Below are 24,545 nucleotides of genomic sequence, written 5' to 3'. Positions count from 1 at the left end.
GAAAATCTTAATGAAATGTTCAAGATAAATAAAAGATTAAAAAATATGATAAAATGAGGTGAAAATAGGAGTTAATATTATAAACCAGTTGAATTAAGTTAAGGAATGACTGCAAGTAATTTAAATCATAACAGTGCTTTAATAACAGAAATTTCTTTCTGTCTCAATAAATAACTTTGCAGGGCTGATAAGCTGGCTCTCTCCTCCCTCAAAGAGCCAGTTTCCTTCCAGTTCAAGTTTCCCTATTCCTGAAGTGTGGCCTTTGTTGTTTTGAGCCAAGATGGTAGTTTCTGGATTCCTCAAGGCAAGAGAAAATGAGCAAAGAAAGAATTGTCCTGTTTCTGTGTGGCTTTCTTTTAAAGAAAGTTTCTGAAACTGCCACATAAAACTCCTCTTTCAGTCCCACTAACTAGACATTAATTACTTGGCCCGATCTAAAGGCAAAAGGAGACAGAAACGTCGGCATTAAACTGGGTGTCCGTGGGTTCAGATGTAGGCTACAGTTCCTACAAGGGACAAAGGAAAGAACAGACATTGGACATAATTTTTTAATTTATACTTTATAGCATCTGCCCTTAGGCAATTTTTAATGTTTCATGTTTCAGAAACTACTAAGCTAATGAAAATTTTTACCAAAAATGCAATTAAGGAATTTTTTCACCAAGTTAAAGAACTTTTTGAAGTTCACAATTATATTCTATGTGGAAAATGCATATTGCTTATTATTTGGTAAATGTATTGCCTAATATACATTATGGAGAAAACTTTAATGGATAATAAAATTGGATATTAATTAATGATGCTATTATTAAATAAATTGGGAAAGGCACCCTTGGAGAACATGAGAATTATACCAACTGTGCCATACTTTTGTAATGTTAAATAAATGTGCTGCAGGAGAACAAATTCCTTATTTTTTTAACAAGAGACTGCCTCATAATCACTGGAGGATATCTCATCTTCATTTACTGTGAGTTCTGCACAATGTGAATTGCACTGTTCACTTTTGTGCTTCCTGTGACAATTTTGTTCAAGTGAAAAATAAGCATTTTCATCAACTTCATAATAATAGCACTACATTTTTCATGATTATATATTTTTTGGACTCTTACAGCCATTGTTCAGAAAATTTATATTTGGCCTACAGAGAGGAACCTGAGACTACGTCTGCTAAATCACCTAAGTAATCAGTTGCAAGGCCTGGCTTGAAATCATGAACCTATGGATTCCAATGTAGTTTCTGCAGATTGTTGCTTCTAGAAGACTTTCTAGGTTCCTTTGAACTTTCTGTAGGCTTCATCTACACTAGAGCCAGAATAAATTCTAACTTCAAGGAATATTTTAACAACCTGTTTTATTTGAATAACAGGGATCTTAAAATTTACAAATGTTTTCCCATTCACATATTTTAACAGCTTTATTAAGTTATACTTAATATACCAAAAAACTATATATACTTAATGTGTACAATTTGATGAGTTTGGACATATGAGAACACCCACGATACCTCACTACAATCAAGATAATAAACGTATCCAATACCTCCCAAAGTTTCTTTGTGTTCTTTTTTTCTGTTTCATTTTGTTGTTGTTGTTGTTGTTTGTAGTAAGGACATTTACCCTAATAGCTATTATTTAAAATTATTGTTAAAATTTTAAACAATAACATACCATATTGTTAACTATAGGCACTATGTTCTACAACAGACTCTCTAGAACTTAATCATCTAGCATAACTGAAACTTTATACTCAAAAACAATTCCCCATTTCCACATGACCTAGACCCTGGCAACCACTGTTGTATTCTCTGCTTCTATGAGTTAGACTATTTTTTAGATACCTCATATGAATGGAATCATGCAGTATTTGTACTTCTGTGACTGGCTTATTTCACTTGGCATAATGTCCTCCAGGTTCACCATGTTTGCACATATGGAAGAATTTTCTTCTTTTTAGAGACTGAATAACATTCTGTTTTATGTATATGCCAAATTTCTTATCTATTCATCTGTTGATGGATACTTGGGTTGTCTCTATATTTTTATGCAAAAGGGATACCCTAGAAGATATGGATAAATTCTTAGATACATACACCTATCAAGACTAGATCATGAAGAAACAGAAAATCTGAACAGACCAATTACTAGTAAGGAGACAAATTGGTAATCAAAAACTGCCCAACAAATAAAATGCCAGGAACAGATTGCTTCAATACTGAATTCTACCCAACATTTAAAGAATTAATGCCAATCCCCTTCAAATCTTCCAAAAAATCAAAGAGGAGGGAGCACTTTCAACTCATTTTATGAGGTCAACATTATATAAAATCAAAACCAGGCAATGAACATACAAGGAAAAAAGACAAAAAAAAAAAAACTACAGACCAATATTCTTGATGAGCATAGTGTAAAAATTTTCAACAAAGTACTAGCAAACTGAATTCAAGGGCACATTTAAAGGACCCTACAACATGACCAAATGAGATTTATCCCTAGAATGCAAGGATGCATCAACATACAAAAATTAATAAATGTGATACAGCACATTAATAGAATGAAAGCTAAAAATCCCATGATTGTCTCTATATGCAGAAAAAGCATTTGACAAAATTTAATAGCCTTTCATGATAAAGATGCTCAGCAAACTAGACAGAGAGGGAATATACCTCAACATAATAAAGGCCATACATGGCAAGCCCACAGCTAACATACTCAACAATGAAAAATTGAAAGCCTTTCTCCTAAGATCAGGAACAAGACAAGAATGCCATTCTCACCACTTCTACTCAACTATTACTTATACACTGAAAACTACAAAACATTGATGAAAGAAATTAAAGGAGAGACAAATAAATGAATCAACATCCCATGTTCAAGAATTAGAATGTTAGAAGTTGTTATAATGCCCACACCATCCAAAGTGATCTACAGATTCAATGTAATTCCCATCAGAATTCCAATGACATTTTTAACAGAAATATTAAAAATAAGCCTAAAATTCATATAGCATTACAAAAGGCTCAGAATAGTCAAAACAATCTTAAGAAAGAAGAATAAAGCTGGAGACCTCAGACTTCCTGATTTTGACATACATTACAAAACTATAGCAATTAAGACATTATGACACTGGCATAAGACAGAGGTATAGACTAGTGGAATAGAATGGAAAGTCAATAAATAAATCCACACATATATAGTCAACTGATCTTTGACTACAGTGATAAGGATACATAACGGGGAAAAAATCAACTCAAAATGGATTAAAGGCTTAAACATTAGACTTTAATTACTTGGCCCAATCCAAAGGCAAAAGGAGACAGAAATGCCATTAAACTGGGTGTCCATGAGTTCTGAAAAACTAGGATAAAACAGAGGAAAATCTTCTTGACATTGGTCTTGGCAACTATTTCTAGATATGATACAAAAAGCACAGGCAAAAACAAAAATAGGCAAGTAAACTACATTAAACTAAAAAGCTTCTGCACAGCCAGGGAGACAAACAGAATGAAAAGACAATCTATAGAATGGGCAAAAATATTTGCAGAACATATATCTGATAAAAGGTTGATGTCCAAAATATTTAAGGAATTATTTTAAGTCAGTAGCAAAACAAAACAAAACACCAAATAATCTGATTTTTTAAATGGACAAAGGACTTGATCTGACATTTTTACAAAATATATATATATAAATGGTTAACAGGTATGTAAAAAGATGCTCAACATCATTGCTAATCAGGGAAATGCAAATCAAAACTACAATAAAATATCACCTCAACCCCGGTGGGCTATTTAGAAAAACAAAACAAAACGAAAGATAGGGCTAGGACCACAGGCGGCTGTAGGAGGGCATCCTTGGTCCAGCTGCAAGGAGGAGGAGGCAGGCGCGCAGAGGGGAAATGGCTGCCGAAAACAAGCTGGAAGAGCATTTCCCAAAGTGTATTCTGCAGAACTAGCACCTATTGTGCTCTCAATACCGTGGCACCTATACAAGATGATCACGGAACAGCAATAGTAGTCATGTAAAAAATTCCTTACTGAAAAAGCTGCTTGAATGTCTGCTGAAATGTTCAAGTTTACTCAAAGAAAGGCACCATTGCAACAGTAATAAGAGATCATGATGCAGCTGTCCTTTTGGATTTATTTTTGGTAACATGTGACCCTTCACATTTGACCCCCTGACCTGCAGTACCTTGGTAGCCATTTCATTTCTTAATTTTGGTGTGTAAGCTCTAATATTTCATCTCTCAGTGTGACACACCGATTTCCTCAAATAGAGATACCCCTTTGAGTGATAAATTTGCAAAATGCTGTCCTCAAAAAAGCAAAAATACAAAAGATAGTACGTGCTGGTGAGGGTGTGGAGAGATTAGAACCCTTATACACTGTTAGTGGGAATGTAAAATGGTTCAGCCTGTGTGGCATATAGGATGGAGTTGCCATTAAAAATTAAAAATAGAACCACCATATGATCCACCCTTCCCACTTCTGGGTATATATTCAAAATAATTGAAATAAGGACTTCTAAGAGCTACACACCCATGCTCATTGCAGCACTGACATTTCTTTATGTATTATTTCCCTCTAGTGATTCAGAGTAAACAGTATGCTGGATTTGACTTGTTCTGGATTGCAGGAGCCAACAGTTAAATTTTTGAATTTCTTGCAGATGGTTGGTTATTAAAAATTAAATTCTATAAATGCACGTGTAAATAAATTATACTTTAAACAGAGGTAATAAATACTCCAAACTCATCCCTTTTGATAATTTTACATTTTATTCATATCTATGTTAAGGTTTCTCACTGCTACTGTATTTGCATTGTAGGAAATGATGACGTACCACCTCTCAAGTTTTCCTATCTCTAGGTTTAACAATCTGATGGGGGAGCATTGTTTTTAGAGAACTGAAACAGTCAGTCACTACAAATCAACACACTACCCCCTGCAAAACAAACAAACAAACAAACAAAAAAGCAGATTGTTATCTAGAAGCACCTCACTGCCAGAGGAATCTATTTACCTCAGAGAAGATTAACAATGTAAAATCAGGAATTCGGAGAGAAATGAAAATTATCATAATAGGTTTTTTTAATATGTAGGCAGATCATAGTCTTAATATCCAGATGTTGTTGAAAAAGAAATGCATTTTCTAAATTCCTTTCAGTCATAGCAGCATGTAAAATTCCAGGGCTTGTGACTTTAAGATCTACCAGGAACTACTGATGGAGAATTTAAAATGCTAGATAAAGGAACCCTTATACAACTAAGGAGGAAATGAGGAGGCCTCTGTGTTGGTGGGGAGAGACACTTGAGTAAAAGAAGAGGTGGTATGGGGCAGTCAGGCCCAGTGTCCTTGTTTCTACCTCTACATGCCAGGATTAGATCCCAAATATGTTGATGGTGGGACTGGGATGTGTCTCCCAGCAAAGCATTAAATAGGTATGAAGGGCTTGAAAACACTGGGCATGATGTCCATTGTCTCAGAGGAGTAGGCACACTTTGTTGCTGTGTCCATCAACCTGTCATGATATGGGACTGACAGAGCTGCCTGGTTGGGACAGGAGTCTAAATCTGCACTGTCCAACATGGCAGTCACTAACCACATGTGGCTCCTGAACACTTAAAATGAGTCTAGCTTAATCTGGGCTACAATTGTAAAATATGCACTGTGTTTGAATACTTAGTAAGAAAAGGTGAAATATCTCATTATTAATCTTTTCTACTGATTAATGTTGGCATGATAATATTTTGGACATATTAGAAAAAAGAAATTATATTGCTTAAGTTAATTTTACCTGTTTCTTTTTAGTTTTTCTTAATATGGCTACTAGAAAAATTAAAATAATATATGTAGCTCATATCCGTGGCTTGTATTACACTTTGATGAAAAGTGTTGACCCTAATAACTAGCTGACCCTGACTGAGTATCTCTCCACATGTACTCCGTAGGGGTTCAGAAATTGCTTCATGCCCTGGTGATGTTTTATGTTGAACTAACAAACAAATGAGCTGATGGGAGGTCTTAGAAAGGGAAGACTGCCCAGGGCAGAGGTCCCAGTACTGAAGGCAATGGCTGTGCCCATTAGTTGGATCGGAGAGCAGTGAATGCCGTCTCTTAGTAGAAAGACCACATTGAGACTTTTATATCACCACTGAATTCAGCAAGTACAGAGGCTGATACGCAAGGAAGCAGGCAAGAGTCCAGGAGAAGCCAGCATGGATCTTGTATGATGAGATCTGAACCTTTCATCCCCATGAGATTACCTAACTTAACTCACTGATGAACAATATTGCTTTGGGGACCTTGATCAAACCAGAGATGTAACTTTTGTTTTATTTCTTGTACATATATGAAACTCAAACATAAATGTGTCTTCCAGAATAAATTACCTCAATTTTATTTTAACTTATAACTCTCACAAGATGCTTTGATTTGAATTGTATCAATTACTCTGATACCTAGATTTTTTTTTAAATATCAGAATAGTATCTTCAGAGTTTTAGAAAAAGTTATCTTTTAAGTGACATTTCATCATCCTGGCATCCAGAGTCATAACCTTTCTAGATCAGACATTATATTGTCCACTGATTTATACTCACAAATTTGGTAAATACCATGATTACTATATTAATTTTAGAATTATTCTTTAAAAGGTCATTCTTTAGTACACTGAAAATATTATTTAAAGATATGAGAATCATTCTATGATTACACACTAATGAAATAGTATAGCATTTGCAGCCAAATTTCAAGTAGTGATTTGCATTTTGATTATTTCCACATAAAAATGATTTTATTACTAGAAATATTTTTATCTATAAGAGACACTTATTTCTTCTATACTCCACAAATGTCTAATATGCATCTTTGTACATTTGTTTTTAATCACCTGATAAAGTGATTTGGGATACTTCACAGGCATTACTTAAGATTAAAGTTTTATTTTGATACTACTGAAGAAGAATATGATCTCTGAGTCTTATTTTTGATTTGCAAGGTACTTTAGCCTCAAATATATTGAAAAGTATGAAAAAAACAAAAAATAAATATTTTAACTCCACCAACTGTGTTATTGTCATGTAAATTTTAAAATGAAACAAATTGAGATATGAACTAAAATAATTCAGATGCCTCTGGGTAAAAGTTTATATAGTTCATAAAGAAAACAAGTGCCAGTGACATAGCAATAATTTAGGAGATGGGGATTGTGTTTGCTAATCTAAGTTTCAGGGGAATAAATGAGAGCATGGACCAAATCAAAGTCATTTCAAGGTAGAGTACTTTGGCACTTATTCATGCAAATGTATTCTGCAATGCTTTGGCATGGAATGAAATGTTTTGATGCCATAGGCAAGGGACAACATTTCTTGCTATTCCCTATATCCCTTCCATTGAACACTAACAGAAAATGTAAGATAAATTTTGGATGAGCATGGAATAGCAGTTTCAAAACCTTGAAAACTGCATAAAGATTCCAAAATTAATAATTAAGCTTTCCAGAAGTGTACTTCTATAAAAATTAAAATGTAATGATGGCAAAAAAAAAACAACTTCCCTTGTAGTTGATTGAAATATTGTTTCTAGTGAATAAATGTGATTGTCAAGCTACTGTCACAGAAATCAGGTTATCAGTGCTAACAACAGTGAATATTCTTGTATTTGCACAGTTCTTGAATCCTAAATTTGAGGAACAAAAGCAAAGATTTACTTTTCATCTTTAGAAGCCATGAATATATGAATACTATTTAAATTAATTTTAAGGTGTTCTATTCTCTCTACCTCCCAGAAAAGAAATGTTTGAAATAGTTTCAGGAAAGTTTTATTTATGTATACATAGATATAAAAGTAAACCTACTTAAGCTTTGGGAAGATATAGTACTTCAAATTGTTCCAAATTAGGAAAAACACATAAAAGATTGCATATATAGTGTCCAGAAGATAGAGTCTGGCATATGGATTCAGAAAACAAAGTTCAGATTTTTAAAAATTGAGACATGACATATAACATTGTGTAAGTTTAAGGTGTACTGCAGTGTTAGTTAACACCTCTATTGTCACATCACTACTATTTATTTTCTTGTAAGAACAATTAAGATCTAGTCTCTAACCCACTTTGAAGTTTGTAATATAGTGCTGTTATTTATAACCACCATGCTGTGCATTAGATGTCCAGAGCTTATTTATCTACTTGTTGCAAGTTGGTAGTGTCAGCCTTTTTTAAATGATATTGAGTAAGTTGCTTAGCTCTGAACCCAGATTCCTATTTGTGAAATTAAAGCTGCAATTCCTACCCAGCCTACTTCAGTTTCTTGTAAAATACAGATAAGGAAATAAGTATGACTGACACTGTACATTTTATATGGTACAAATGTTTGGTCCCTGTTACAGCATGAATTTACACAGTTATTGTGAATGTTAACTCTCAGTGGGATTATTAAGCAAATTATCTCTGAAGGATTTTAAATGGACTCTATGTTTGCTAAGAACCTGGAATATGTCAGGACATGGTCTCCCTTTCCTTTTCTTCTCTTGTCTCTCTCATTTTAGAAAGGAAAGAGAAGAACACAAACTTACTCAAAAAAACATTGGAATGGTGTTTTTTTATATTGAAGACAAAAACTAAATAAAGCAAAATTATAATAGAAATGAAAGAGGAGGTTGAATATTTGGGAAAGATACAGATATAGGAATAAATATGTTGTTCAGTACAAGAGGAGGAAACAAATTTAATGTAGAAAAAAGTGATATTCTAGAAGAGGCTAAGCAAAAGGTGCTTAAACCCTTAAGATTCTGGAAAACGGCTCTGCTTTGGTTAACAAGAAAATAAGGACAGTTCTTATGTAGCAAATAGATTAGTAAGTAAAATCAGCCTCAAATGCAAAGTCTATCTATATTTCTAGTTTTATGTTCCTCTCCTATTTTCCAACAAATATATCCCGAAGACCACATACGTGTAGGGCATCTCTCACCCCAAATTTAAATTTTAAAATTTAATCCTTGGTTTTATTCTCTTGTAAATTCATGCACTTACAATTTTCTTGCATTACTAAAACTACAGAGGAGATTGAACTACAGAAGAAAACTGAAGAGTTGCATTTCTTCCTCTATAGCCATTGTAACTGGAATCGGACTACAGGAAATCCATATGTTTGACTCCACTTGTTCTCACTGTTGCTCCTCTATTCACTCTGCCATCCTGGCCTTCCCATGGGCCTCTTGCCCTTAGACACTTTTAAGGTGTGAGTTAGGTATCAATCTGCAAACACTCCATTTTGGGGCAGACACATCAACCCTCTAAAGGATTCCTGAACCCCTTCATCTGACTCAGTTGGAGGAGGGGTTACCCCTACAGAACTTAAAAGACTTTTCTTAAGGAAACTTCTCTATCAATCAGTTTCCTATTTATTCCCTGGACATGGGTGCCGAGCTGCAAATGGCAAACATCCCTGTCGCGGTACTACAGAATGGCCTGCATCCGTGTCTGACTTCCGTTCTTTCTGCCCTCCGAGACAACAGGAGAAATCCAAAAGGTCACATTTAGCAAACTGCTGTACTCCTTTTCTCCACTGTCTGGACTCACCCTGTGAGATCCAAAGCTATATAGGTATGTAAGTCTCAACTAAAACAAGTTCTTGGCTAAACAGTAACTTCTATCTTTAAAAGTTTCCAGCAGTAATGGTGCTGTCAGTATTTCTGTTTATATTTACTGTTAGATAGATTTCCATTTTCTCAAGATTAGTATTTCTAGAGCTAAACTGATCCTCTCTGCCCTCACTCCCCCTAAAGAAAAACCCAATTCCCTTTTCTGATTTCATTTTTTCAATGTAGTTCAGTTACTCCAGGAATTCATGAATTAAAGCTCAGCAGCATTGCTGGCATTCTGCTCCCACTGTCCCTTAACACCCCCACATTCCCATCCCACTGCCATAGTTGATTTCTCTTTAACATATTTCAGTAGAGCTTTTATTATCTCACACTCGGATTGCACAGTAGCCTATGCTAACTACACGCCGCACCTGCATTTTGTACTTCTCTGACTTCCTGACCACCACTACCACTTATCATCCACAAGTCACATTTTCCATGTTCATATTCTTATTGTCCATAAAATAGAACTTTCACTACAACCTGATCCTTCACAGTTCCTATATAACCTCCTTTCCATCAAGGTCCCAGCGCGCATTTTCCCATTCCACTCCATTTTTTTGTTCACATAATACTGCAAGCTGATCTAGCACTTTCCTGTTTTAATCTTTTTATTATTTTCCCAAACTCCTCTGCCTTTTCTTCTTCACCATTTTCTTTTTCTTTGTCTATTATACCACACCTGTCAGTCAATATGTGTAGTTAAAAAGCACTGAGATTCTTTTTAACTACAGAGACTCTTTGTTTAATCTTGGCATTGAAGACATTTTAAGAAGCATCAACAGACTAGGTAAAGCAAGGAATGTGGCCCAAAGAAAAGTCACAGTCTTCTCCATGATCTGATAGTTACCTTCTTTGTTTGGCCCTGTTTTCCTCTTCTTTAAAACAGGGAAGTCAAATTAGATTGTATCTGTCTTTGGTCCTGCTTCTAGGATTTTACCAATCTTTGAACTGGATTCTACTATGTGAACTTTTCCTTGAATAAACCAGCAAAACTGGTGCTATACTTACTAAATGTTTACAAATAACATTTAAATTCTTGTAGTATTGCTATATGGCCCCATTATATTTACTTATTTAATACTGATCCTTTACTTCCCTTTAAGTTTCCTGAGGACTAGAATAATGATTGCTACTAACATATACATATATACCACATACAATCTAGAATATACTATATGTAGAATAGAAACTTGCTCTTCTACTGTAAATGTTTAGGGGAAAGAAGGACTCACTGATACTTTATGAAATTATACCTATAATATTTAGGGAAGCCAAACAATCAGTGATGTTGTCTGAAACCCTTTCAGTATGATTTAAAAAAGCAGTGGAAAAGCTGAACTGGCCAGCACAACTTCACCTTCTTGATTTATGTCTCTGGATACCTATTAGCAGCAGGAGAGCCAAGATTTGTACATGGGAACTTATATGAGAAACACTCTTTCTAAATTCAGAGAGGCCACATAAAATAGTAGAAAATGTGGATGGATTCATGCCTTGGATTAGTCTCAGTGAACTTCAGAGCTCACCTGGAAAGGTTGCCATGAAAAACAGCAACAAAAAATAAGTGGTGTTGGTGGTGTATCACATGATCAATGATTGCATGATGATTGGTGAAAATTAAGTTTAAAATTAGTTGGGAAGTCCATGAGCATTTTAAATTTCTGACAATGCTATTTGACTTATTAATGCTATTTGACACATTAATATAATGAAACAATTCTATATTACTCCACTCAGATAAGAGTGAAAAATATTTAAGTCACACCAAAAAAAGTACTTTTATCAATAATTAGTTAATCATCAATAATTTAGATATCACAGTTTAATTTTGTTGGGTGTTTTGCTCAGTTTATCAGAACTCATTTCCTATAGAGAACAAAGTACTGGGGAAGGTATAATATAGGCATGAGAAACATAATTCTTAACAACAAATGCTGATACTGTTCTTTATAAGCCTACAGTGTATACAAAGAGTTAATACAAATTCTGTAGAATCATATGTTTTTCTGCATCATATGTTTTTCATTTTAGAAATATCCATATCCATTTAGGTAAATTTCAAATTATGGCAAAAGAGAGCCAAACATTTGCATGACTGGTAGACTGAACTTTAATGAATAAATACTGAGGACCTTTTTTTTCAGGTCTTTAAAACAAATGTTTAGCATAAGTATTTCAATGATTCTCTTCCTTTGTGACTTGAATAAAGATCATATGATTTACAAACAAAGGAGATTCAGTAACGTTTCCATTTTCTCTTTTCAGAGGTGTAAACACAGAACACAAAGTATACAGATACATTTTTATGAGGAATTTTTGTAGTCATGAAACTATCCAGATGTCTAACCCACCAAAAGTGATGAGATAATAGGCCTTCTTCTATACATTTTTGACATATTTCTTGGTGATTCTCCCTTCAGCCCAGCCGAATTTAAAACAATGGATAAAGAAAAGTACATGAGATCATCAGGGTCTGCAAACTGAAGGCTGGCTGTGGAGTGTGAAGCCACCAGCGGCTTTAGTGATCATGGTCAAATTGAAGGCTGAGGAAAAGACTGGGCTTTTTAAAGAATGAAATAATTCAAGGAGAAAGAAGAAACTGGTTCAAAATTATATGCCTGAAGTTCAAGTAGGGTGGAAATTATAATCATATAAAGAAGTGATTACTCCCTGTACCACAGCCTTATTTCAAGTCATTTTCCCCCTCACGACACCCAGCACAGTACTAAGAATATAGTATACTCTCAACAAATACTTCCTTAATTGGATTTAACTAAAAACAGGCATTTTTTAAAAATATCAGTAGGAATGAAATCTTCAAGAGGCAAAAATAAGCTGGTAGTTTCAAAAAGATTTAAAACTGTGGGTCATTATTGCTTGGTTTTCCCTCATCACAAACTTAATTTGTGTTGCACCAAAGTGGACTGAGGTGGAAGAAATACTCACAAGTGGAAGTTGAACAGGATGACTGTTCAAATAACTAAAAATGTTTTATGACCATGTTTGAGAAAAATTACTGACCTTCCTCAATTTTCAGTATTTCAGCAGACATACTAAGATTAAAATCATAAACTACTCCAGATCAATATTATTCACCCCAAAATTTAAGTAAATCAAAGTAAATTAAGTCACTAAATTATTATCTACACTCAAAAGTGAGATTGAATTATTTTTAAATTACTGTTTGTATAGTCTATGTTTCTAGCATCCTTTCCAAAACTTCATTTTTAAAGAACCATTAAATCTGAATACAAGTTCTCCTTTCCTCTTTATGTAAAATTCGAAGGCAGAGAACCATGAGTGTCTTGAAGTAATTATACAAGCAGTTTACTGCTTATAGGAAATAATGTATGTGACAATTTTAAGGGAGGTCATACACTACTTTATATATTTATGGGAATACATAATAGGTTTTGTGATAGAGAAATTTGAGCTTTGTGATAGGGATTCAATTTTTGGCTATAAGCATGTTAAAGATAATTTTATTACCAATGATAGAATAATAGGCTTTAAAATTTATGATTTTTTGAGCCATTTTATCTAGTCTGCTATGTAATTTGCATGGCTGAACTTATTCCAAATGATGTCAGGTCAGCTGGCCCAGAAATATGTCCTAAACATGTTAAAAAAATAGCTTTCTTTACTAATGAATATACTTCATAAATTTAAAAAAAAAACTATTTTGTAGAATAGCAAAATTGTATATGAGTCAACCAGCAGGTTTGTATATTAAGAATAACACTCTAGACTTTTGTTTAATAAATTCTCATAGTGTTATAAATTCTAAAATATAGTTTGTGATTCATTAAAATAGAAATTGAAAGCAAATATAGAATCCTAACTAAATTTTAGTAAAAGCTTTTTATCTTTAAATGATCATGCTTTCTCATATAGAGAATACCAATCAACATGTTAATAGAAATTCAACATATCCATGCCCATAGCTTATTTAAATATGTATTATACCAAATTTAATTTATGACATGACTTTCATTTTTATTGAAATATGTAAATTATACAAAAGCACCTAGGTTTAAGGGTAAAACCCTATTCCACATATGCTTATACTTAAAATGATATATGTTTGTAGAAAATTAAGTGAGATCATTTTGTATGATTAAAATTTTTTAACTTAAATTTTAAATTAATCACCATATTCAAGATATTTGAGGTCATAAACACTGAACTATCCCTCTTACTACCCTTTTGTTACTTTGTCTCATATTTGTGGAGTATTATAAATTTCAGGTGTTTTCGTATTTGTTGGCCATTTGAGGACAAGCACTGAATACAGTTGTTATTATTCCCTTGCCCAGCCCATAATCTGGCACATTATATTCACTCAGAGAAAAAGTTACTGAATTCACATAAAAGAATAAATGAAAAAACAAGTGATTTTCTAGCAAATATCTGATGAGAAAGCAACTATTTTCAATTCTCATTTTCCAAAGTGGAAATGGAGATAGTGAGAAGTTGACTGACCTCACACATGTTTTAGTTTGAATATTTAAGTTGATTTCATCCCAAACTTTAATTATCTAGTGAATGGGATATTCAGTAATTTGCATTAAAAACAATCAGTGAGGATTCTGGGAAGGAAGCTGTTCTAGGGAAATGGAGAATGCATCTCTACAAGCTGTGAACAAAACAAATGCCACCACCAACCACATAAGAGTTTATGAACACTTATTACATAGCAGGCACAAGAATACAAGACTTTGCCATCATTTATTATGTACCTGGCCCTAAATGATTTCTAATGGACACATCCATATAATCTTCACTACAATTCCATAGAGTAGATATCGAGAGAAGAAACAATTTTATTGCATAGTATGTCTGCAGGTTAGATCGTTACTGTGAGTTTCCATTGGAGATTTGATGGTGTCTGTTTGATGTCACTTGTGTGCTGGACATGCACACCTACAGTGTTTGTGATGGTCAGAGGAGACTTGTTTTGGCTCCTACAGAGCAGATTCTAATCATGTCTTCATTAAAAATATCCAATATGACTCTGCTCAGAGTTATGAAGTCCCTGCTGGACAGAAGCATGGTGTTTCACCAAAAATTCTAAAGGAAAAATAGGTAAATTTCAGCTTGAGTAAGACGTGTTTATGTGCTAAGCTACCTCAGAAAGGTTGAGATGCACAAGTATTTCAACCCTTTCCACAAGCCCAGAAGTTCCAATTTTCACCTTAAGAGTTCTAGAAAAGAATAACCACCACCCAGCCTTCTTTAGGGGAAAAAAAAAAAGATTTAATAAGATTAGACAAAAGGCACATTGACATCAAATAGAGATATCCTTGGTTACTTGTAGTTCTTTTTCAGTTGGGAACTTTCCTGCTTTCTCTTCTAGGTTGTGTCTTCATAGAAAGTTAGACAAAGCCTCTGCCCTCCCATTCTGTGCCCAGTGGTTTCACTTATTTGCTTATGAGGGTGTGGTGCAAACAGAACTACGTCAGATTTAGTGAACCAAACCTCCCGGAGGTGAGTCACTTTTTCAGCTACTGGTATGTAGTACCTAGAGTGAGGGACGCAAGAGAGCTTTGAACGAATTGTGTAGGGATATAATATGCCTTGACATTGAGAAACTCTTCTAAAGAGAATCACTTACTAACTCTTTAATGACTGATTAACATTTTTCCTTTAGAATTTTTGGTGAAACACCATGCTTCTGTCCAGCAGGGACTTCATAACTCTGAGCAGAGTCATATTGGATATTTTTAATGAAGACATGATTAGAATCTGCTCTGTAGGAGCCAAAACAAGTCTCCTCTGACCATCACAAACACTGTCAGACAAAAGGATCATACATACACCAAATTCTGTTTTTGTTGTTTCTTTGCTTCTTTTCTTTCCTTTTTTAGAACCCTAAGAGTAGATGGACCTGCAAGCAATCCCAAGAAAGAAATGTGCACACCCCTGCAAAAGACTCTCCTATTCTCTCCCCTTCCAAGAAGGAATTCTTCATAAGTTAAAGACTGTCACTGGTTTTACTAAGGGGAAGTTTAAGAAGAAAAATCAAGAGTCCATGTCTTATTAAACCTATGATACAAATATGGTGGGAAGACTATTGTTAGACCCAACATGATGCTATTTCCTTGAGGAGAAGGAAGATAACATATTGGAAATAAATTTAGAAGGTAGACTATTCAGGTCTTGACTATAAAGATAAGTATAAGTGATCAAGTCAGGAAGAAAGGATATGCAGGTTTCTAGGTTAGTAGTGGCACTCAAACTAACAGGAATAAAAGATTCTACAAAGGATGAGAAAATGTAAGGGTGTTGGCAATTTTGATCTTGAATATTTTGAATCAGCTGTTCCCTTGGGATCTTATTGCTCTACAAGTAATTAGAAATATGTGTTTGGAGTAGAGGAAGGAAATTTGGTTCTGATCCCTTTTAGGATATTCTCTCCTTCAGAATCCTAAGATGCAAGCTATTGGTCACTTTTTTTTCCAGTGTGACTGCAGTGTGAATTCCCCACTGTGCTTCAGAATAGAAATAGAGAATTAGGCTAAAGTCTGCTCATTATTATGTCTTCTTCTGCTGAAGGAACTTTAATTCTCTATGCTTTACTTTTTTCACTTTGGAGTTGTATCATTCCACCAGAGGTTCAAGTAAAATATGTAGATAATAGAGAGTTTAAAATTATTCACGAGAGGAGGATAAGAAAGGAAACAGGTTGTAAAAAAAATACCATAAAGCCTTGCAAGTAAAACAAGGGATGTTTTGATGAAGTCTCAAGAAACAATCACATGTTTTTACTTAAGGAAAGAGTCCATAAATTCTTACTTTATGGCAAGAACTGAACATTACACAGATATCTATAATTTAAAAAATATTATTGATATTGAAAAGCTTTAATAATGTAACATTTAGAAACAACTTTTATTATAACCAGCAACTTTATGATATTAGCCACCTCTGAAGTGACTGTAAAAATGAGAAACATGATCAGGTAAATGTAAATTTTGGTGGAAGACTCCAGAACTACAAGTATCTTTTGTTGGGAAAAAATACTTCTTAGAGTATTTTTTTCTGTCATAGGGCAGAAAGTTTAACAGAGGTGATCTCATACTCTTTTCCCTCAAAGTGGTAAAACTTCTATCAGCTGGATTCCAGTGAACTTTTATCTCTTCTACTGTAAAATATATGGTGTAGTCAAATGATGGTGATGTTTTCTTCAGTGCCAGAATATTTCAGTGCCAGAATGACATGCATATTTGCCAGCTAAGTAAATCAATTTACTGAATGACCCAAAGAAACTTTATAAATTCAGAACAAATAAAAAGATTCTACAAGCAAGGCAACACTATCAAGTAATGGCCACAATAATTAAATCAACTTGTGTTGTGTTCCCCTTAAATGAAAGAATGCATAATCCTCTCTCCCAACTCATATATCATTGCACAGAACACTTAAGCCTGTTACAGATTGGTGGTAACACTGATCCCCTGCTGTGAGGAATAATTAAACTTTAGTAAATCACTCTATTAAGCTTATAAAAGCAAATACCAAAAGCTTATGAAGAAGGATTGTGAACTACAAAAAGGGGCACTTGCTGGGTTTGGTTTAAAAGCTGCTGTAGCTAAATTAGAAAACTTATAATGGAAATTTCAGCTCCTTTCTTATTTAGTGTTATTTAATCATCTAATTCCTTTAATCATTTTCAATTAATGTAAGTGTGTGGTGTGCCTCAAAGCAAATTTACTCAGATAGGGTATGTCCTTACTGTACATTAAAGACCTAAAAGTTTGGTTAAGGTATATCATAAAATGCCCTAAAAGGATATTACTGACTCTTCTAGAACTTTCTAAGAGTGTTCATGCTTACTGAAATACCTCCTGGAACATGTCCCTCCCTACCTAAAATTCTAAATGAACTTTGGAAAAGGAAATTACAGAGTTGGGTGGTGTGGGGCATTATATTCAACTGAATCTGACAATTGAGTTGAGAATTGTTTGTTTCTAGTTTTATAAGAATCAAGTGGTAAGTAAATTGCCAAGATTATAAAATCTTAGTTTGTAGCTTTATAATAATTGTTACATAAGGAAATGAATGCTAGATTGCTAAATGCTTAGAAGAATTGCATCAAGCAAAGTAGAGATGGGGACCTTGGAAATAAAATAACGAAGGTGAGTAAGAAAAATACCCAATCTACGTAAGAAGTCAAGGATAGATTAAATTTTGTGTCACATTAGAATTACTAGTTGGAAAGTATGATGAGCAAATGTTGAAGGGTATCCTCTGTGTTGAAGTGGCTGCAGCTAAAAGGTACTTCAACTATGAGTGTGGCATATTCAAGTAGCTTTTCAGGTTAGTGTCAGAGTTTCAATGTGAAGCAGCACGTGGAGGCACGGCCATCATTGATATGCACTACCTGTTTAGAGAAGTCAAAGATTAACTCAAAAGAGCAAGTAAGCAAGAACAAATCTTCATATAAGCAAGTATAACTTTGGCTTGGGGTCTTGTCCTTATATCTTCCTGCATTATAATGTCTAATAATCCACCATAACGTTAAAACATCTCAGAGTAAAAGACAGTTCTTTAACTAAGAAAATTAATTAACAGTGAATTCATGCCATAATCTTAGGGGAAGAACTGGCCATAGTCAATAAGTATTAAACAGTATTTTCTTTCATTTGATTATCAATTTACATGTTGCACAAGAAAGAAGGACTGCGTGAAAATCTGCCATAGACCAATTACAATGTGTCCCCACCCTCACATTCCAAAGACTCTAAGGAAAGAAAAGAAAATATAACTATAGGAAATGTGAAAGAATATTAAAATTAAAGATGTATTAAGCCAGCTCCAAAATTCTGAAATCTTTTTAGGCCTATTTTTTCAGAAACATTATAACGTCACATTTTTCACATGACTAAAAATATAAACCAAACAAAACAAAACTCTGTATGCCCTGCATGCCAGGAAGAGAATTACCACCATCACAACAAACTTTGATACTTCTCATCCTCAAACCCTTCTGCACTGAAACACTGATGCACAAAGATCCAGAGAATATAGAATATGATCCCACCCTGGTGATGCAGAAGCGCATATCCCTTTCCTTCGGCTCCTACCTTTTAGAAGCAGTCATACCCAGACTAGGGATGAAACACTGGGTGAAGACAAAAAGGAAGGAGAGCCAAGAGGACATGGTATGGAGAACACTCGGGGATTCTGAATTTAGGCAGTTCCTTTTCCACGGCATGGGTCAGGGTGAGACTTGAAGAAGCAGGAGACTGGCTGCTGTGTGTTTATCCTGTGCCCAAGGGAATGAGACAGATATATCCTTTAGATCTGTTTTGTCCAATCCTGATCACCAGATTAGGAAAGAAAGTGATGAAGGCTTAACAATAAGGATAAATAAATACATGCATATAAACTCTTTTTCTTTTTTTATACATTGCCTTTTCTCGCCCAGCCCTACCTCCATGCTCCATGTAGGAAGAGGCCATTTCTGTTAAACAAGTTTTGATAAGCAACACAGGAAGAGATATCAGAGACCCAAAAAGCACTCTAAGTGACATTTGCTACTCCCTGATGAAGTGATAATTGATGATTCCTGAGCGGAGCAAGGATGCTAATAGCCTATGACTTGTTGAGTGGACAATGCAAGGGAAGGGAAGAGCAGAATGGCTCAGTGAGAGAGAGGGAGAGATGAGGTGGTCAGGGAGCTTGGGACAGAAGATCCATGATACTGAGGGAGAATATTAAGTTCTGCTCTTGGGCAAGTGGTGAAATCTTACTCTTCTGTTTCTATGTGAAATCTCATTAAAATATCATTTGCTAATGCATTGTGGTGTTTACTCTGTTACTGGAACTCTGAACAGAGTATCCATGTGGTTTGGGGTGAAGAGGAGACGTCAATGGGAGTGCTCCACATGGTTACTCAGGGATAGAAGTTCTGTCCAGTAAGAACACGTGGGGACCGGATGCTTTTCCTTTTTCCCCTGACACAGAATGAGTGGCCTTTCTCTCTTCCTCCTCCTGTCAGAGCTGCTCTAAAGAATGGGTCTGACATTGATCAGCTGCAACTTATATATCAATTAAACATAGTGTTCTCTTTGAGGTAGCGCCATTTAAAATGTTATTTGAATCATGAAATAAAGTTTACTCCTACCCTGCCGACATGATTCCAGGTATCAAAGAGATAGGCAACTCTTCGGATAGAATCACATACTTGGAATCAGAAATCAATGAATCTTATCCTATGTACTAAAAAACTCTTTCTGACAGCTTATTATTAGTTTACACTAACTCAACATCATCTACCAGTAACTTAAAGATGAGGGGATGGAAAGCTGACCCTGTTGAGGGAAAAGGGTTTGAATCTCCAGAGCGTTCCCTGATCTGAGAACTCATGTAAGATTTGCCAGAACCCACCCCCAAGAAAGCATTCCCGCCGACTGCAGGTAAATTTTCAGCACGAACACCATCATCCTGCAACCTTTTAACATACTTCAAACCATACTGTGACCTTCGCAATAAAGTGAGTCACATTGAAATTTTGGAAGTCAAACCCCCATTTCACTCTCCCCTATTTCTCAATGACTCAAATCAATGTGATCCTGAATATTTTTAAAGGGAAGTTTATCTTCTTGTCTTTTCTCCTCTAGGGAAATTCTTCCCTTCAAGAAAGAGAACTAAATAAATAATTCTCTTAGAGACAGCTGACTATTTCATAAACGAATCATCTAAAAGTTCATTGTAAAAGACCTTCTTCACCTTGTTCTCTTTTTCTCCATGACTTTAAAATAGAAAAACAGAAAATAAAAAACATATAATTCTCATAATCCAAATGTTCATGTTCCCAACATACCCAAGAAAATGGAAATTTAACCAATTCACAAACAATTCTTCCGTTTTCTATCTGTACATTAATTACATCCAAAGGGAACTTTGAACTTATATTTCAACAAAGCATAGTACTGTTAATAAAATTGCATTATCCTCAAGGTGAAACAAAGGGCAAAAATGAAGTTAAAAAGAGAATGACTTTTAGTCAAACAGATGGCAAAAGTATTTATAATTGCCACGTAAAGCTATTTATTCTCAAAATGTTTAAGTAAATCATTTAGATCATCCATCTTATGTTCTTACAAACTTACTAATCTTGATTTTCAGTAGTTTCTTTTCAACTGTCTCAAATAAGAGAACTCCTAGGCTCTCTTGTATACATAGTTTTGTGAGCAGAGTAATTATTAGATTTTTGCTCAAGACCATACATGAAACAGCCAACTACATTAGATGGCAAATCACTAAATTTCTAAAGTTCTGTGGAGCTTCTTCAAACAGCCAAAGTGGAACTTGGGTCAAGGATTGGTGAACAAAATCAAAGTCCTATCAAAATTTAGAGATCCCTGGTAACTAGAGATAAATGTGTTTGAATTGTATAAGTTGCAATGAGCTATGTAATATGACTTACATTGGGCTTCCACAAATAATTTTGAAAGGGTTTGGCTATAAAGAAATAATATAATGTGAAATGTTAAAATACCACTATGTTGGTAATATGCTATAAATAGTCTAATTATTTTAGATTAGTAGTTAATTTTAACAGCAGTTATTCCTCATGCTCTAGGAAATATACCTATTAACCAATAGGAATTACATATTGCATAATCTCTAAAATAACCCTTGACAAAATAATGTGTTATTTATCCCACCAACTTTCTTTGTTAATTTTTGAGACTCTTACAACTTTATCAATTACTTATGTACACTTACGATTATTGAATTAATATATAAACACATGTGTTGTGATTACTCATGTTATGTACTTCATTAGTTAATATTATTTGGGATTTCTTTTATTTCCATGACATATCTAGAGTTTAGGTAATTGATGGATTAAAGCACTCTGTCGTTGTCTCATTAAGTGCAATGACTCTTTCAATAGACACTGTGCTATGTCTATTTTTTATAATTTCTATTTCAAACATTTGAGATGGTTTCACATTGAACAAATTGTGATAATAATCCCTGAAAGGCCATTATAGAAATAAAACCTACTTAGTATCTTCTTCAGATAAATGAAGAATCAGACAAAATTCTAGACAATCCTAGTATGAGTTTACGTCTCTCTTCCCTCACAGTCCTGGATACTTGAGAATTTTTTTTTTCAGGGTTTGTAGGGTTATTTGTAAATGAGAAAAAACATGGTCTCCATAGTACAATCTGAAAATTTTCCCTGGATTTGTTTTGGCTTTAATACTCAGAAAGACACTCTAGAGTGTACATGTGAACCAAAATTCATCCTCATTCATTCTATTAGCAGTCAAACGTTGAACAATCATAGAAGTAGATGAACTGAGTTTGAGTTTCCTATTAATGGCTTAGGTATTTGTACTGAACAAATGAAAAATACATATATATCGAATTAAATTTTCATAGACTTTTGAAATTATATCCAAGATATTTCCATTGCAGGAAATGTTGCCACTTATATACAATAAAATTAACCTCTAACTTAATTTTTACTTGAAAAGCTCAGGAATTTAATAAAATATATATAATGCCTATAATTTCATCATTCTTTAAAAAAACATGATAAAACATGTGGTTAAAATATTATGCAAAGTTAGTTTCATCAGAAACCCTCACTGTTTCCAAGGACAGTATATTGAAACATAAATTTTAGTTTATCAGATATATATTCACATCATCAAAGAAAAATCTTCTGTAAAGATTTTTTAACAGAAATTGAAGATGCCAAATGTCTCTGATTTGCATTCCATAGTAATTTTGGTTACATTAAGTAAAACGACTTTATCAAAAAAATTCTTCGTGGGATTGAAATTTAGAGGTTCAGGATCAGAGAGATTGATGGAGTCCACCCACTGTCATTCTAAAACCAAGAAACATTGAGTAGTTTTCTCAAGGTCACTCAAAGAATGGAAACTCTGAGAACAGAAACTGAGTTTTTTGGCTTCCAATCAGTTGTCCTTTTTTTTAACACTAAATTATTCTATGAATTTGCACATTTTACTGATGAGACAACTAACAATGTGGTAAATGTAATACAAATCATAGCATTAGAACTAAAATTAACCAGCACACTGTTGTCAGGGGGGTTTTAGGAAGTAGAGAAAATTCAAATGTTCTCTGAAATCCAGAAGGCAAGAGAGATTAAACCTGAGATAGAGAACAAAGAGGAGATTCATGTTCAAGCTTTTGCTTTTTGAAAAGGAAAAAATTAGGGCTGGCAACACCAGGCATTGTTTTAAAGTGAGTATAATTCATCTCTTAAGATCATTCCTTACCCCAACATAATTTGTTCTCACATTTTGTGATCTCTCTCTTTGACAATTCTGTTACCATCTTTCAGTGCCTCCCTGCCTCTCTTTATTAAACCTCTCATTTTACAGTTTTTTTTCCACATAAAAATCAACATACTTTATATCAAGCATAGAGACATCAGCTTCTCCTAGAACATTTGAGACATTTTGTTCCAGTGAATCTCTATATGATAGTTTCTAAATCAGTACTAGGGACAAAGGATAGGCAGAATGTTTTTATTTAAATAATAATGAATGATGTATAAATGTATGTAAATATGTGTAAATGGATCCTAGACAAATAGACAAATATGAAGAATTGATATATCTTCTTCCCAAGAATAAATAAATAAGTTATAGATATTTATAAGAATTATTTATCATATATAATTGGCATAAAGCCTACAACTTCTGAGCATATTCCTCATTTCTCATTCATTTATTTAGAAAATATTTATTGAGTGACAACAAATGTAAGGACCTCCACTACATACTCAGCCAAACTGATGTGTGAGGGGAAGACTGATTTAAATGATTAACACTAAATCAAAATAATTATATATTTTACTATAAAACTGAATTTTATTCATGTGTGTGTGTGTGTGTTCTTGGTATCTACATGATTTTTTTCTTTAATGTCCAATGGTTATATTTATACAAATAAAATTATATGCCATATTTACCTATTGTCTCTATCCCAATTTAAGGAACTTACATTTTTTCAAATGCCTCCCCAAAAATAAATGGTTAAAATTTCTACCTATTCAGAAACTCTTTACAAAAGTATTTGATACATAGGGGCATTTTTTTATCCCTCAAGGCCTTGCTCCTTGAAATGTGGTTTTTAAATCAGCAACATCATATGTGAGCTTATTAGAAATTCAGAATTCCATCCCAGACTTAGTGAGTCAGAATCAGGGCTTTATCAAGATTCCAGGTGCTCCTTATTACATTCAAGTTTGAAAAGCACTCACTGATCTCAGACAAGAACTGGAGTGGCTGTGTCCAGTTTTATCACATGGTACAGATGTTCCACGCATGGTATCAAACACAGAAATAGAATTTCACGTTATTTTACCATGTTAATAAAAAATGTGCCCTTAGTTTTTCACTGATTCAGGATATCATGTCCACAAATACTAAGAAAGAACTTCAGTGGATGTGCAGAATATTCTGGGAATTCCAGAATTGCATCATCTCGAATTCATCAGGATTGATCATGATTGGATGTATCATTGCTAAATTTCAATTTCAGAAGTAAACCCTGATGTAGCCTAGATCTCTAAGGGCTACATCCTTGAGAATTTCCTTACAATATTCCTACCATTCTTTCATTTAAAAAAATTTGACATAGGTCAGTTTATCACCGCTATACTTACTCTGTGTCTTTAATATATTTTTGTATTTTAAACCAGAATCTCACAGAAAAGAGACCAGTTGCCTGCGCATATGCTCTCCCCTAGAGCACTTTCACTACTGAATATAGCTCTCTATGAAGACACCTTGCTTTCCCATGCATTTTATCTTCCCATTTTAATCCTCTTCCCATTTTTATCTTTTATTTTATTGCTGGTCAGAAAAGAAATGGGATGGGATTGCATCTGTATTC

General features: G+C 34.1%; 1 pseudogene; it reads left to right on the top strand.

Moving 5' to 3' along the window:
• The window catches only part of LOC108402885 (calmodulin-binding transcription activator 1-like), an 89,636-nt pseudogene extending 85,517 nt beyond the window's left edge, over nt 1-4,119 (top strand).
• Nucleotides 4,120-24,545: the final 20,426 nt, after the last annotated feature.

Source organism: Manis javanica, chromosome 3 (genome assembly GCF_040802235.1).
Source record: "Manis javanica isolate MJ-LG chromosome 3, MJ_LKY, whole genome shotgun sequence".
In the NCBI taxonomy this organism is placed as follows: domain Eukaryota; kingdom Metazoa; phylum Chordata; class Mammalia; order Pholidota; family Manidae; genus Manis; species Manis javanica.
Note: the sequence above shows the minus strand (reverse complement) of the source record. Positions and strands in the feature narration are given on the sequence as shown.